The sequence below is a fragment of the Bos javanicus genome, chromosome 3, assembly GCF_032452875.1.
Source record: "Bos javanicus breed banteng chromosome 3, ARS-OSU_banteng_1.0, whole genome shotgun sequence".
Lineage (NCBI taxonomy): Eukaryota > Metazoa > Chordata > Mammalia > Artiodactyla > Bovidae > Bos > Bos javanicus.
In genome coordinates, this window is record NC_083870.1 from 88,664,732 (window position 1) to 88,679,672 (window position 14,941).

General features: G+C 39.8%; 1 protein-coding gene across 5 annotated transcripts in view; it reads left to right on the forward strand.

Moving 5' to 3' along the window:
- Positions 1-14,941, forward strand: part of DAB1 (DAB adaptor protein 1) — a 1,337,206-nt gene that overhangs the window by 624,043 nt on the left and 698,222 nt on the right. For all 5 annotated transcript variants that reach the window (XM_061411800.1, XM_061411797.1, XM_061411794.1 and 2 more), the window contains exon 3: positions 3,846-3,919. The gene's annotated coding sequence lies outside the window, so the exon portion shown is untranslated. The remainder of the gene's footprint in view (positions 1-3,845; positions 3,920-14,941) is intronic.

Consider the following 14,941-nt stretch of genomic DNA (forward strand, 5'->3'; position numbering starts at 1 on the left):
TATGATGAAATACTATCTAAATGTTAAAATGAGAGAATATAAACTAGTTCTATCAAAGTGGTAAATTATCTGAAACATTCAGCAAAATAAGCAGGCTTCAGATGGATGTCTACAATGAGATATTTAAACAAAGTTTTAAACAGGCAAAACAGTACTATATATTGTTTATGGATGCAAACATGTATTAGAAACAGAAAAACATGCAAGGGCATTTAGGAGAGTATGTTTTTGGAATTAGAAGGAAATTATCTTTTAATTTAAAAGATAATCTTTTAAATATAATATAATAATCTTTTAAAGATAATCCTATCTTTAAAAGAAAGTTATCTTTTTGGAATTAGGAGGAAATTCATGGCAAAATCTACTTATATCGTATAATGTTTAATTCTAGAAAGAAAAGATCTGAAGCAAATATGATGGAATTTTAGTATTTGACAAGGCTGGGTGGTAGTACATAGCTTAGGGTTATAATTATGTCTATACTGAAATTCAAGCTTGAAGTATTTAATAAGAAAAGAAATAGGAGGGTACTTAAGTGTGACTACCAGGGAATAAAATTCAAGCCATAGCATGTGAAGTAATGTGCTGTGGCATAGCAAACTTGTAAACTGAATTTTCTTATGAGTTGAAGATCGGTGCAAACCAGAACTTAGTACCTTCTTTTCAAAACAGTTAATGAGATTAGCTTTTGGAACCAGACAGTCTAGTTTGAATCTTGATTCAGACAATAACATTAAAACTGGGCATCAGTGTCCTCATTTTTAAAGTGGAAAAATATGATAAAATAGAAAAACAGGAGAGAAAGTCAACATAACCAATAGTTGTTTCTTCAAAAAGATTAACTAAAAGTAACACAATATTGTAAAGCAATTATACTTCAATTAAAAAATAAATAAAAATTAACAAAATTGACAAACCTTTAGCTTAATTCAATAAAAGGAGAGAGAGAAAGAGAAATGACTTGAATAACTAAAATCAGAAATGAAAGAGGGGACATTACTATCAATAAGATAGAAATAAAAAGGATTATAAAGTAAAAAAAAAAGTGCCTCCTCATAACAAATACTATGCGGATGAAACGAGATAATATTTGTAGCGTCTAGTATACCTCATGGCACATGATAAAAAGAAAGACTGGCTTATGTACAAAAGGTCCAGGTCTGGATGGAAACAGGCATCAGATTGAGATCTGTTTTGAATGCCATGCTTTCTCTCATTTTGTTCTTTACAATAACCTCATTAGACTCATGTTTTTATTATCCCATTTTATATGTAAGAAAACTGAGCCTTAGAAAGGTCAAATAACTTGCCCAAGATCACCCAGATCTTAAAAGACAGAGATGGGATTCAAACCAGCTCTATCTCCAGAGAAATACAACTGTAAATTAATATCCTGGCTATATTTCACTAGTTTTATGAATAAACTAAATTGAATTTGTATAAACCATAGCAATCATCTATCCTATAGCTTTTTTTTTATTTTTCCTTTAGTAAGGAGTCAACCAGCCATTGCTGATTAAACTAGTAATAAGTATCTGTTCAGTTTATGTATATGCAACTCCAAACATGTAAAATAACTGAGTTGCTGTAATGGGATATTGTTACTAGATAAATATTCCAGTCTAAAACAGATTCTGGGTATTGGAATATATTGGAAGATCAGTAGGCTGTGATATTCCATTATGTTGAGCTGTGTGTGTATGTGTTTTAGCCATAGGCTTTTTTTTTTCCTTTTTGACGGTCTTTGCTGAAAAATGGTTCTCTCTCTGATTTCTATCTTCTTCTATCTTCTGTGAATTCAAATGGAACTTAAATTTTATTGTCACTGATTATTTGAATGAACAATTCTCTTAGTGTTGTTTTGTCAAGTCATTTCCATTTACTAAGTCTTTTTAAAAATATATATTTATTTATTTATTTGGGTGTACCAGGTCTTAGTTGCAGCACGCCAGATCTAGCTCCCCGACCAGGGATCAAACCCAGGTTCCCTGCACTGAAAGCACAGTCTTAGCTACTAGATCACCAGGGAAGTCCCTATTAAGTCTTAAATTCATTCATTCACTCATTCCTTCTTTTATGCGGCAAACACTGATTAGATGAAAACTATGAGCTTGTCCAGGCTTCCCAGGTGGCTCAGTGGTAGAGAATCTGCCTTTGTCCAAGCAGGAGACGTGGATTTGATTGCAGGGTTGGGAAGATCCCCTGGAGAAGGAAATGGCAACCCACTCTAGTATTGTTGCCTGGGAAATCCCATGGTCAGAGGAGCCTGGCGGGCTATAGTCCGTAGGGTCGAAAAAGCATCAGACACGACTTAGTGACTAAATAGCCACAGCAGCATGAGCTTATCTTTGGTCTAGGTTCACAGGAAGCAAGGATTAGTAAGGTATGATGACTTCCTCTGAGGAGCTCACAGATAGAAAGAGGCAGACATGGAATGGACAAGTCCTATGTGGCGTCACCTTTTTTATTGTCATTTAGTCACTAAGTTGTGTCTGACTTTTTGCTACCCCATGGACTGTAGCCCACAAGGCTCCTCTGTCCATGGGATTTCCCAGGCGAGAATACTGGAGTGGGTCACCATTTCCTTCTCCAGGGGCGTCTTCCTGACCCAGGGATCAAACCTGTGTCTCCTGTATCACTGCATTCAAAATGCAGTTATTTCTCCATTTCAGCATGGAACAGGGAGTTCCCAATTATATAAGTGCATGTAAGGAAAGTGGTGCAGAAATGGTGATGCTGAAGCTGAAATTTTTTCATATACAAACATTTTCTTCCTAGAAAAACAATGTGTGATGTCTGTAAGGAATTTGGAAAACAGAGAAAAATAACGTATGATCATACTACAGAGCGGAGAAGGCAATGGCACCCCACTCCAGTACTCTTGCCTGGAAAATCCCATGGACGGAGGAGCCTGGTAGGCTGTAGTCCATGGGATCGCTACGAGTCTGACACAACTGAGCGACTTCACTTTCACTTTTCACTTTCATGCAGTGGAGAAGGAAATGGCAACCCACTCCAGTGTTCTTGCCTGGAGAATCCCAGGGACGGGGGAGCCTGATGGGCTGCTGTCTATGGGGTCGCACAGAGTCGGACACGACTGAAACGACTTAGCAGCAGCATGCTACAGAGAAATAACCACTGTTAACAGCTGGCATATTTTAAAGACTAATTTCTACATGGATGAGCTCAAACTTTGTAAACAATTTTGTTATGTTTTATTTTGGAATTTTTTTATATTTTTGCACATTTACATTATTACTCTATGTAGAAATATTCAGTTTATCATTCCTCCATTGTCTGTTTCCCTCTTAAAAACAACATTGTGATGCCAACCTCTGTGCATAAATATTGGCCTGCATTCTCTATTGTTTCCTTGAGAAGGACTCCTGAAGGAGAATTGCAGATTAAAGGCTACGAACACTTTTAAGACTCTTGACATTTTCTCCAGTGCCCTCTTCTTTACTGATCTTAAGGCAAGAGCTCAAGCCTTTAGAGAGTCAGATAAATTGGGAAAGTTCTTTAAAAATTCTTCCATGCTTCTGGGTATGTGTAGAAATGTACACAAGTGTGTGCACACAGATGTATCTCAGGAAGTGACACCAATACACACACACACCCTCCTACCTAAGAGGTATTGTGGGCCACTTCTTGTTCAGTCCTTACAATGGGCTATATTTGTTGATTTTTGTCTAGGCGTGTTTTGTTTATGCCATCTTTTTATTTCCAATGCCTGCTGTGTGGTAGGAAATTAGTAAATGTTTCTTGAATGAAATAGAAGGAAGAAAAACAAGCCAGTTAAGTAATTAATGTTTATTTTTTTAATATCATGTTTTATTTGTTTTCAGCATTCAGCAAGACATGCTGGTGAGCCCCAACTCCTCATCTTCATGATCAAGGGACCCTTTTACATAACACAAAGGTAAATGTTTGAGGCCGATTGTCTTGCTGGCCTGAGGAAAGTCTTGCTCTCTGGGAAAACACTCACAAATGTCTCAGGGTCTTCTTGAAGTGACGGCCTTTGTGCTTTCGTGTTCCTCTTTAAGCTCTAGAGGGTTTACGGAGCCTTCAGGAATCGGTGCCTTTTCTCTGGGCTACATTGTGTTTATGGTTACAGAAAGATAATATTGATTCTCTTTCTTCTTGTCTTTAAGCACCTAGTAAATGTCATTAAGAGTCTTAAGTTTTCCTGCCCAGATTTTGGTTTCTCCTAATAGGTTGTCTCAGACTGGTTTGATTTTTAAATACAATAATGTCACCTCCCTTCTCAAATACCAGTCTAAATATATTTACCAACAGAAGGAACCATTCTCAATTGTGCAAACTAAAGTCAAACCGTGCATAAGATAAATGTCTCTACATAAGAAACAGACTTGGAGATTTATGAGCTTTAGGGACAAGTACTATTCTTTTGAGGTCCTAAACTTTTAAATGATGGCAACACTGAATTATGTACTTCATACAGGGAGCCAGGAAGGCACAATTGAAAATGCCTATTCTTTTGACAAATTAGAAGCATTCATTCCAATATCTATTTCTTGTTTACCAGGGATAATGCTGAATGAATCACAGACTGGTGGATGGATGTTCCTTCCTAACACTTTTAATTAGCAGCACCGCCTATTAGGATGAACAGAGTGCTGTGTTTCTGCCATAGATTACCCCAACCTGCCTTACATAGAATAGAAATCTTATTCTCCACAAGGTAATGTTCATCTCTTCCCCAGCCAGACAAGCATAGAAAATTAAACAATGGTCTGTTAAAAAGCCCAGATAATGTATTTATCATTTCCAGTTTATGTGAGTTTGCAAGGCAAATACGAGTGGGAGCTATTTGTTATGAGACCTTGGGGACCAACGGGACTGGAGAGCGAGCTGGGAGGCTGGAGGATCTGAGACTTGTAAAAATTCATTTAAAATATGAGGAACTATTGGAGACAGAGGAAATTAATTACTCTGAGGGACTCAAATGTCACTACTCATTTAAGTGACCTGGCAAGGAGGTTGAGAAACCTGTTTTCTGGGGGCTTCTGTAGTGGAGAAGACTGGTTGCTGGGACTCCTCAGCTGTCAATTTTTGCATTTCCTTGGTGACTTATTGACATGTCAACCTGGCTTGTGCCGCAGCCTCTTCTAATGAGTAGAGTTAAATGAGAAATGGGGGTTGGGTTGGGGGAGCACTCTCCCCATTGCTGGCCAGACTATCCGGCAGAGCTCACCATGTATGTAAGTAACTGCCCGACCTAGGGGAAGCTTGTAAATTACCACATTGGAGAGAAGAGGCTGATCATTTGCAGCCAGACTGCGTTTGGTCTTTTATTATTGCTTTTCCATCCACAAAGCTATTCTCTGAGGTGGAGTGAATTTGGGAAGACAAATTAAAGTTTTCTACCTAAGGAGGACTGGGGAGCAGTAGCTTCTGAAAACAGTCATCTTTTCTAGATTGCCTGTCTCATAAATCTCTCAAATGCATTCTGCTTATAGACAGAGGTTGAAAATATATAGATATGTGATGACTTCAAAGTTTAAAATCAGTAAGCATCCAGAGTAATGGAGTAGAAGCTCTCTCAGATGTATGCCTTCCCTAGACTGGGGAAATCAAGGTTTTTTTAATGAACTCTGTCACTAACCAGCTGTGAGATCCTACAAGAGCCACCATAGTGCTTCAAGCCTTTGTTTTGATGTTTATAAAGTGGGAATAATAATATCTATCTTTGTGATTAAGATCAATATGTCCAAAAGAGCTTCGACGGGTGGAAATATCAGTTATGTAAGTCTTATCATCTATAAATGTATTCTGTTGTAAAATTCTTGGTTTTTAAACACTGATGCAGCTCAGTGGTTTGTATAGCTATTTGAGTCACAGTTAAGGGAGTCTGCAATGTTCTCCCATCTTGTTCAGTTAGGAAGGGCAAATCAACAAGCTGAAGAAGGATAAACAGTGTTTCTCTGATGACTGATTTTGGGAGAAACTGTTCACATGGTTTGAAAAACAAAAGAGATGTTGAAGCATAGCTTTGTAGGGAATTGAGTCCTCGATATTTACCTCTGGGCACCATCCTACTCCTCCAATTTGAAAAAATCCTAGCCCTCTGAAGTGGAGACAAATCATGTATTTGTGAGGAAGATGTTTGAAGATTATTCATTTGTTCCTAGAAAGAGAGAATTATGAAGTAAACAAAGGTAGAGTCAGTGGGGATGGAAAAGAAGAGAGAACTCTGGAGAAGCCTGGCAAAGGAAGGAATTCTAGGCTTTTAAGTAGTCAGGGTGGCTTGCACTTAGAAGAGGGAGCAGTGCAGTGACTCTAAGCTGAGGAGTGTTCCCAAGGCACTTGTAATGCCATTAATGAAAATGTGGGGAAAATGCAGGCTACAATCCCACTGCTCAAGGAGCTCAGAGAGGTAAACAATTAATTATCATATAGAACCAACAGAAAGAAGCCCTGAAGAGCAATGCTGGGAAATATGTTGAGATGGAGGATGCTACTGAGCTGGAACTCAAAGGATGAGCAGTTCTGTGCTAGGCGAGAAGGGTTCAAGGCTAGACATTCTGCACACCAGCAGCTCAGTGGCACTGAACCACAGCTGCACAGCCACACAGTGAAGATGCTGGTTTGGGAGCCATGTGCCTGGCCTGCTATATGTGTTCAGCAACCAGGGTTTTATATACTAGCCTGCACTCATGATTTTCAAAGGCTTTCTGGCTGTCACTCTCTTCTGAAAGTAGACATAAAGGACTGCCTATCCTCATTAGCCAACCCTGCAGTGACCTCAGACCTGACCTGTCCTGAGAATGCTCAGACAACAGCCCCTGGGACCCAATTCTGAATAATTGCTAGAACCACTATCCCCATTCTTTGGTATTCATTCCTTGGTTTTAAGCTTTTATTTTTTACCACTTAACCTTTTAAAGTTGCTTGAAAGCCATCAGTTGGCATACCGACATTGTTGGCTATTTATTTTGTTGATGAGATGTGTGTACCTTGTATTCATTTGTAGTCATTTGCAGCCATCATAGGTGAGAAATCATACCTTCCTATGTGGAATAGTATTAAGACAGAAAAATCTTTTTCTTGTTATCTTCCTTTCTTTTTCCCCGTTCTTCAATTTATCCCTTTGATGCCTCCTGTATACCTCTTTTTTGTCATCATTTTTATTTTCTCAGATTATCTCTATTTACCCTTCTACTTTCTCTCTTTCTTCTGATAGAATCACACATTCTCCAAACTGAAAGAAAGTAAGAGATTTTAGATACCAGGGGCTTAACTGTAAAAACTCCGAGAGGGGTCTTAGCCATGTGGTAATTTCTCTTTCCTGTTATTTTTGGTGATGGTGGTGGTGGTGCTTCCAAAGCTGAATATTTTGGATTTGAATCTCTGCTCCAAAATATAATAGCTATCTGACATTGAGCACATCAATCTCAAATTTCAATCAGTTTCAGTTCAGTTCAGTCTCTCTGTCATGTCCAACTCTTTGCAACCCCATGAACTGCAGCACACCAGGCCTCCCTGTCCATCACCAACTCCCAGAGTTTACTCAAACTCATGTCCACTGAGTCAGTAATACCATCCAACCATCTCATCCTCTGTCGTCCCCTTCTCCTCCTGCCCTTAATCCTTCCCAGCATCAGGGTCTTTACAAATGAGTCAGCTCTTCTCATCAGGTGTCCAAAGTACTGGAGTTTCAGCTTCAACATCAGTCCTTCCAATGAACACCCAGGACTGATCTCCTTTAGAATGGACTGGTTGGATCTCCTTGCAGTCCAAGGGAAACTCTCACATCCATACATGACTACTGGAAAAACCATACCCTTGACAAGATGGACCTTTGTTGATAAAGTAATGTCTCTGCTTTTGAATATACTGTCTAGGTTGGTCACAACTTTCCTTCCAAGGAGTAAGCATCTTTTAATTTCATGGCTGCAGTCACCATCTGCAGTGATTTTGGAGCCCAGAAAAATAAAGTCTGACACTGTTTCCACTGTTTCCCCATCTATTTCCCATGAAGTGATGGGACCAGATGCCATGATCTTCGTTTTCTGAATGTTGAGCTTTAGCCAACTTTTTCACTCTCCTCTTTCACTTTCATCAAGAGGCTCTTTAGTTCTTCACTTTCTGCCATAAGGGTGGTGTCATCTGCATAACTGAGATTATTGATATTTCTCCCAGCAGTCTTGATTTCAGTTTGTGCTTCATCCAGCCCAGCATTTCTCATGATGTACTCTGCATATAAGTTAAATAAGCAGGGTGACAATATACAGCCTTGACGTACTCCTTTTCCTATTTGGAACCAGTCTGTTGTTCCATGTCCAGTTCTAACTGTTGCTTCCTGACTTGCATACAGGTTTCTCAAGAGGCAGGTCAGGTGGTCCGGTATTCCCATCTCTTTCAGAATTTTCCACAGTTTATTGTGATCCACACAGTCAAAAGCTTTGGTATAGTCAATAAAGCAGAAATAGATGTTTTTCTGAAACTCTCTTGCTTTTTCGATGATCCAGCAGATGTTGGCAATTTGATCAATCAGTTTACATCAGTAAAATTAAGGTAACAGTAATGCTTTCTACATAGGATTGTTTTTTTTTTTTTTACATAGGATTGTTGTAAGAATTTAATGAGAGGACAGGTGAAAGGGTCTGGCACATTATATATTCTCAATGAATAATTTTAGCTATTATTGTTGCTTGTAGTAATGCATGCAATTATAAATCTTTAAACTACAAAAGGCAGATGCATTGATCTTTGGCAATAAAGAAGAGAGAAAATGGGAAGACTCTTTCTCATTCTTTGGTCTTGGAGAATGAAAATCTCCAGTGACAAAGGCACGGAAAACAGCTAAATCAGTGAATGCACAAGGAGATCTCCGTGGCTGGAGAGGACCTGGGTGCTCAATAGTCAGAAGGCATGTTTGGTTCCCTGAGTTTCTGCTGTGCCTCTGGGGAGCATCAAAATCAGCTCTCCACCAGACACAGTATTCCTTCCCACCTAGAATGGTGGCTTTCTATATGTCAGGTTGGCTAGACTGAAGTTCATTACTCAGAATTCAGTTTCCTGTAGTTTTCAGTTAGGTTGGACCACAGAGAGGTGCTAGGGAAATTTGGAGGATGAAAGGACACATTAGCCACTTTGCTGCTCATGTGTTGTTGCTTATCTGCAGACTCACGGAGTCAGCATAAAGCAGCATCCAAGCCTACGAGTGCATTTCCTTTCCCCAGATCCTCCTGCAACTTCTCTAACCTGTTATCCATTTGTGTGTGTTTTGAGAAGAGACCCTGGCTCCAGCAGGTCATCCACATTTACAACTGGGGTAGCAGTGAAAACCGAGGTTCCAGTTCATCCTTAGGGAGTTTCAGCTCATGCCTTTGGGTTCCCAGCTGCCCCTAATTTTCCTCATTACTTATATCCATCTTTCCTTCCTGACTGCCTACCCAGTGGACTTCAAGCTCCAGCATCAGACAAGATACAACAGATTTATAGACAGCTTAACCAGTTCCCAGAGTTGGAAAAGGCCAAATTTCTCTATAAATAAATAATACATACATATTTATAAAAATATATATATAATGCATGTATATATGTAATATGTAATGTGCTTATTTATATTTTTAGAGGAACAGAACCAACCACTAGGAGATTATATGCATATATAAGCATGGGTGTATACACACACACACACACACACACACATATGTGTATATATATGGACTTCCCTGATGGCTCAAATAGTAAAGAGTCTGCCTGCAATGCAGGAGACCTGGGTTTCATCTCTTGGCAGGAAAGATCCCCTGGAGAAGGGAATGGCTGCCCACTCCAGTATTCTTGCCTGGAGAATTCCATGGACAGAGGAGCTTCGTGGGCTATGGTTCATGGGATCAAAAAGAGTCAGACACAACTGAGTAATGTCAAAGAAGTAACACATATCAAAGAAGTGTTGAATAGGAATAATTCAACTATATATCCCGAATAGAATATATATATATATATAATTCAATATATATGTATATATACACATACATACACACACACACACACATATATATACATGTGCAAACAAACACACTCACACACACACACATACCCGTATACAATCTACTGGTGCTTGTCTCTGCCTCTCTGGTTAACCCTGACTAGTACAGAGTCATAAGCTTTATATAATAGGGGACTCTCTACTTCATAAGGCAGCCAATTTCTATTCTACCTCTTCTACCATTCCCCTTTCTGTAATGTAACAGAAATCAAATTAAACTCATGATCCAAAATGTAGTTTTTTAGCCCAGGGCACATCCCACTTCCTGCTTAGGACTTCTGTCCCTCTCAACCCTAAATCTTCTCACAACCTCTCACTGCCATGGTCTCACTCATTAAAGTTTTTTCTCTCCAGTTTCTCACCTTTTTGATCTTCAGAATCAGACTCTTAATGAAATTAACCCCATAAGTATTGAATATACTAGAGATACCTTCTAGCGATTCCTTTTCCCCAGACCTGTCTCCTCTTCATCCTTCCCATGCTTTTTGAAGACTATACCCTGGTACTGAATGTGTGGTCTAGGGTGAGAGGAGGGAGGCATAGAATTTAGAATTAGAACACCTATGTTTGCATCCTGCCACCACAGTGTTGACTGCTTCGGTTTGATAGTTACCTTCTGAGGGCCTCCGTTTCCTCAGCTGTAAAATGGGTGTACTAATAGCCAACCTACCCATGCTCAGGCTCTCTGAATCCAATAACATGTGCATGGCTCTAGATGTTTGAGGCCTGTTGTACTTGGACAGCTCTCCCGTCTCGGATTAGCTTACCCCTAGGTGGGAAGATGACAGTTACGGTCAAGTATTGGGCTCCAGAATTTGCAATAGAGCAGCAAATCAAAACACTTATTTTTCCATAAAAAGAAATATTTTGAAAGAGCAATAATCTAAATTCTTATTCATCATCTACCATAGTAACATTTTGCCTAAATTATTTCCTGAAGAAGATTTCGATGGAAGAAATTGAGTGTACAGCCGTTCCTTTTTAAATGGGTATATATTTCAAAATTACTTGTAAATCAAAAACATTACAAAGCTGACCAAAAAGGGCAAAGCAGTTAAATATGGAAGAATGACTGTACATTATTTTACTGAAACCAGCATTTAAAACTAATAAAAAAGCAAACACAAAAATAAAATGTGACAGAACAATCTATAATAGAGCCGAGACAAAAAAGAGCTAATCGCTATAATGCAGGGAGTCTCAAAAGTGAAACAGCCAAGTGATGAAATTAAGTATACACAAATGAAACTGTTATGGATGGATAATATAGATGTCCTCTCAAGGTAAAGAGCCTGTACTCCCTGGCAGAGGAATCTTCCATGTGAGTAGAAGAGGTGACTGTGGAAGCATTCTATTCTTAAGTGTGGCATAGACAACCAATTGTGAGCTCGCAGACCTGGTTATAAAAATCTCTGTAATTGGCAGGTATGTGGCTTCTAGATGAAGATGTGGAGGATATAGGTAACAGCTGAAATCCACATTTGTGACCACACCTTGCCCTCCTTCCCTGCACACATTTATCACTGAAGAACAGCCAAAATTGAAGAAATAGCTGACTTACCCTCCTCTCCCTAAATGCATGTACACGTAGGCACACATACCTGCCAGTCTTACAAGGATCAAAGGAATGCTGTAACACAATGCCTGGCACACGATAGGTCTTCAAGTAGATGTCTGCTGGATGGGTGCATGTATTAATGAACTGCTGAGGAACTCAAGGGCAAAGTCTAGAGATATCAATGGACATTGTGACAGCATTCTGGACAAAATGAAATGGGAAAAAAAAAATGCCCAGGAGAATGACTTTACTGAAGATTTAACATGTTGATGTTCATAACACCTCACCTGCCAAAGGTATCCTATTCACAAGGAATGAAGCTACAGAACAGGATTAAATTGGCATAGCTGGAGGAGGTCTGCCTGCGTGTGAAGAGCTGAATGTTATCTCCAGGCAACGAATGGAGTTGTAACATGAGGATTTTTATTTTTAGTCTTGGGGAGAAAATGAATTTGAACCAAGATACACCCAGGGTTGATAAGAAAACATCAGGGCTGGAGGGAGGGAGTGGATATATAATAAGTTCAGAACAGGAAGGCTGGGCAGAGAACTGGTTTGGAGGGGGGAGGTGGAGAGGAGGTACCGTGGGAGGAGAGCTTGTTATTTCACAATGGCACCTGCAAGTGTAATAAGGTCCACTGGGGCATCAGGTCAACTCAGATCCCTCCTGCTTGAGACAAGCACATCAGTGTATGCACCCGAGGGCTAGGGAGTCAGCTTTCCTCCTCTGCAGACATGGCTGCATCCTTTGAGGAACAAGGAAATTCTTCCTTAAATCATTTAACATGCTATACTGTAATTGCTGTTTATGTTTTTCTCTCACTCTTCATGTCTCCTATGGTGCCAAGGTCTTGGCATGTTTTTTTTGTTCTTTTTTTTTTTTTTCAGTTTTTTCTGCATCTTTATTTCTAGCATCTGTCTCTGAGAATCTTTTAAAAATCACTGATCACCTTCATGTGCTAATGATAATAAACCTCAACAAAGAGGTGTAAGGAAGCAATCATTATTTACAGTTTTAAGTAAAGAAGCACAGGATCAGAAAAGTAGCCATTTGCTCTAAGTCCTGCAGCTGGTAAATCTAGTACTGAACTAGTACTTGAACCCAGACCTGTCTGGAAGTTTGTAATCTGTCCACTATTCCTCTAAGGCTTTAATTGAGTACGTGCTCCCTGAAAATTTCTCGGAAGGCTGGAGGGAGGGAAAGATGGATGATAGACAATAAAAAGGAGAGATGATTTGAATACAAATAGCCGGACTTTCAGGCTTCCTGGGGTGGGGTAGGGGGGGACCTCCTGGTTAAAAACCTGCCTGCTAATTCGGGAGACAATCCCTGGGTCAGGAAGATCCTCTGGAGGAGGGCATGGCAACCCACTCCAGTATTCTTGCCTGGAGAATCCCGAGGACGGAGGAGTCTGGCAGGCTACAGTCAGTAGGATTGCACAGAGTTGGACACGAGTGAAGCAACTTAGCACGCATGCATGCACGCATAGCCAGACTTTCAGATCTGTTCTGAACAGATCACAGACAAAGGTGCCTGACACATAATACTTTATTTTGAGATAACGCTGGCTGAACTGATCCACAAAATGAGGGAGAGTTCTACCAATAGACTTTGGGATTCATCTGCAAAAATGCCAGGTACTTAGGCAAAGTTGTGTGAGAAAATTGATTGATTTGAGAAAGGGACTAAGACAGAGTGTTGGGCAGAGCAGAAAACTCTCCTGGCCAGCTCTTCTGCAATGATCTAATTCCACTCCACTCATGCCTCCACACTCAGGCCTTGGTTTGCCAATTTTTTCTGCATAGCAGCCTTAGAGGAAATTATCATTACTATGCTTTGCTACTGCTAAGTCACTTCAGTCGTGTCCGACTCTGTGCGACCCCATAGAGAGCAGCCCACCAGGCTCCCCCATCCCTGGGATTCTCCAGGCAAGAACACTGGAGTGGGTTGCCATTTCCTTCTCCACTGCATGAAAGTGAAAAGTGAAAGTGAAGTCGCTCAGTCGTGTCTGACTCTTACTATGCTTTAGGGATGAGAAAAGTAAGGCTCCAGTTAACAGTTTTATAGAGTTCACCAATGCCAGAAGTGAGTTGGAATGTAAGTTACCCAGACACCAGCTATTGTAGTAGCATCCCATTTGCTGCAAGATGATTCTTCCAAAGGAAATCTCTATAGAAATGTTGTCTTATGGCCAACATCGTTTAAGCCAAGCATGTCTCTTTCTGTGAGCATTACCAAGGTAAATACAAAGATCATCCAGAGATTGCATGCCCCTAGATTTTTCACCCTTCTGCTTTTAACACATAACTTTAATGTTACTCTAATGGGGGTGTCTTTTTTTATCAGTGTCTCTTAGCTGGTGATACTTAGTCCTAGGTGTCCCACTGAGGTAATGCTCCCAGATGGCTCACAAATTAGGTTCAATAAAATGTAGTCATTCTTTGCTTCTAGTGATTCCTTTGTGCTGAACCCATTTAACTTACCTAAGGTCCTATTTGAGTTGTTAAATCCTAAGCATGGATTGATTAGAGCAGGCTAATAGAATAGGCTCTAAGGTCAGTGCAGTGAGTTCTTTTGAAGTGATTAGAAAGCCCAGTTTGGAATGGAAAACCTGACTTCAGCTTCATTTTGCCACTTGTTGGCTCTGTGTCCCTGGTTTCTTGTGTCTCCCTTCTCTCATGATCATTTCGTCTTAATTCCCCTACATGAAAAATGAGAATCAGAGGTGATAGTGGAGAGCAGGTGGTAACATATATGTGAAAATAGTTGGTGAAGTATAAATGGTTATAGAAATGTAAGTGTACTATATTTTAAAATTAAATGTGAACAGGTGTGCATTGCATCACTAGAAACATGCTGTTCAACTATGAATTTTAAGAAAAAGAACAATCAGGACGTTCTGGGACTATAAGGAATTTCAGAAATGATCTTGTTCAATTCACTTTTTGACAGAAGAGGAACTAGAATTATCCTGAACTGGGGTCCTCTCTCTCCAGCAATGTGGATTATTGAGATGAGATTAAAACTAAGCTGACCTGTAACGATGAAAGCATTTGCACTAGATCCAAACCAAAAGCACCAAGGAAAGGATGGTTTGTGTCCCAGGGCCTGGAGAAGAGCAGTGATTTACTCATCATCTCAGGGAATGTGCTTTCTCACCAGGACCCCAGCTATGTGATCTGCCACTCCTCACCCAGTGCTGCAGCAAACGTGTAATTCATACAAAAAATAATATAACACTGATCTTTATCTCCTCATTTAACTCTCAAAGTTATCACACATGATTTATTGTCTTTGTTAATGAAAAGTAACAAAAATGTCATACTTATAAGTAACGTTTTGATTGTTTATGGATTCATGACTT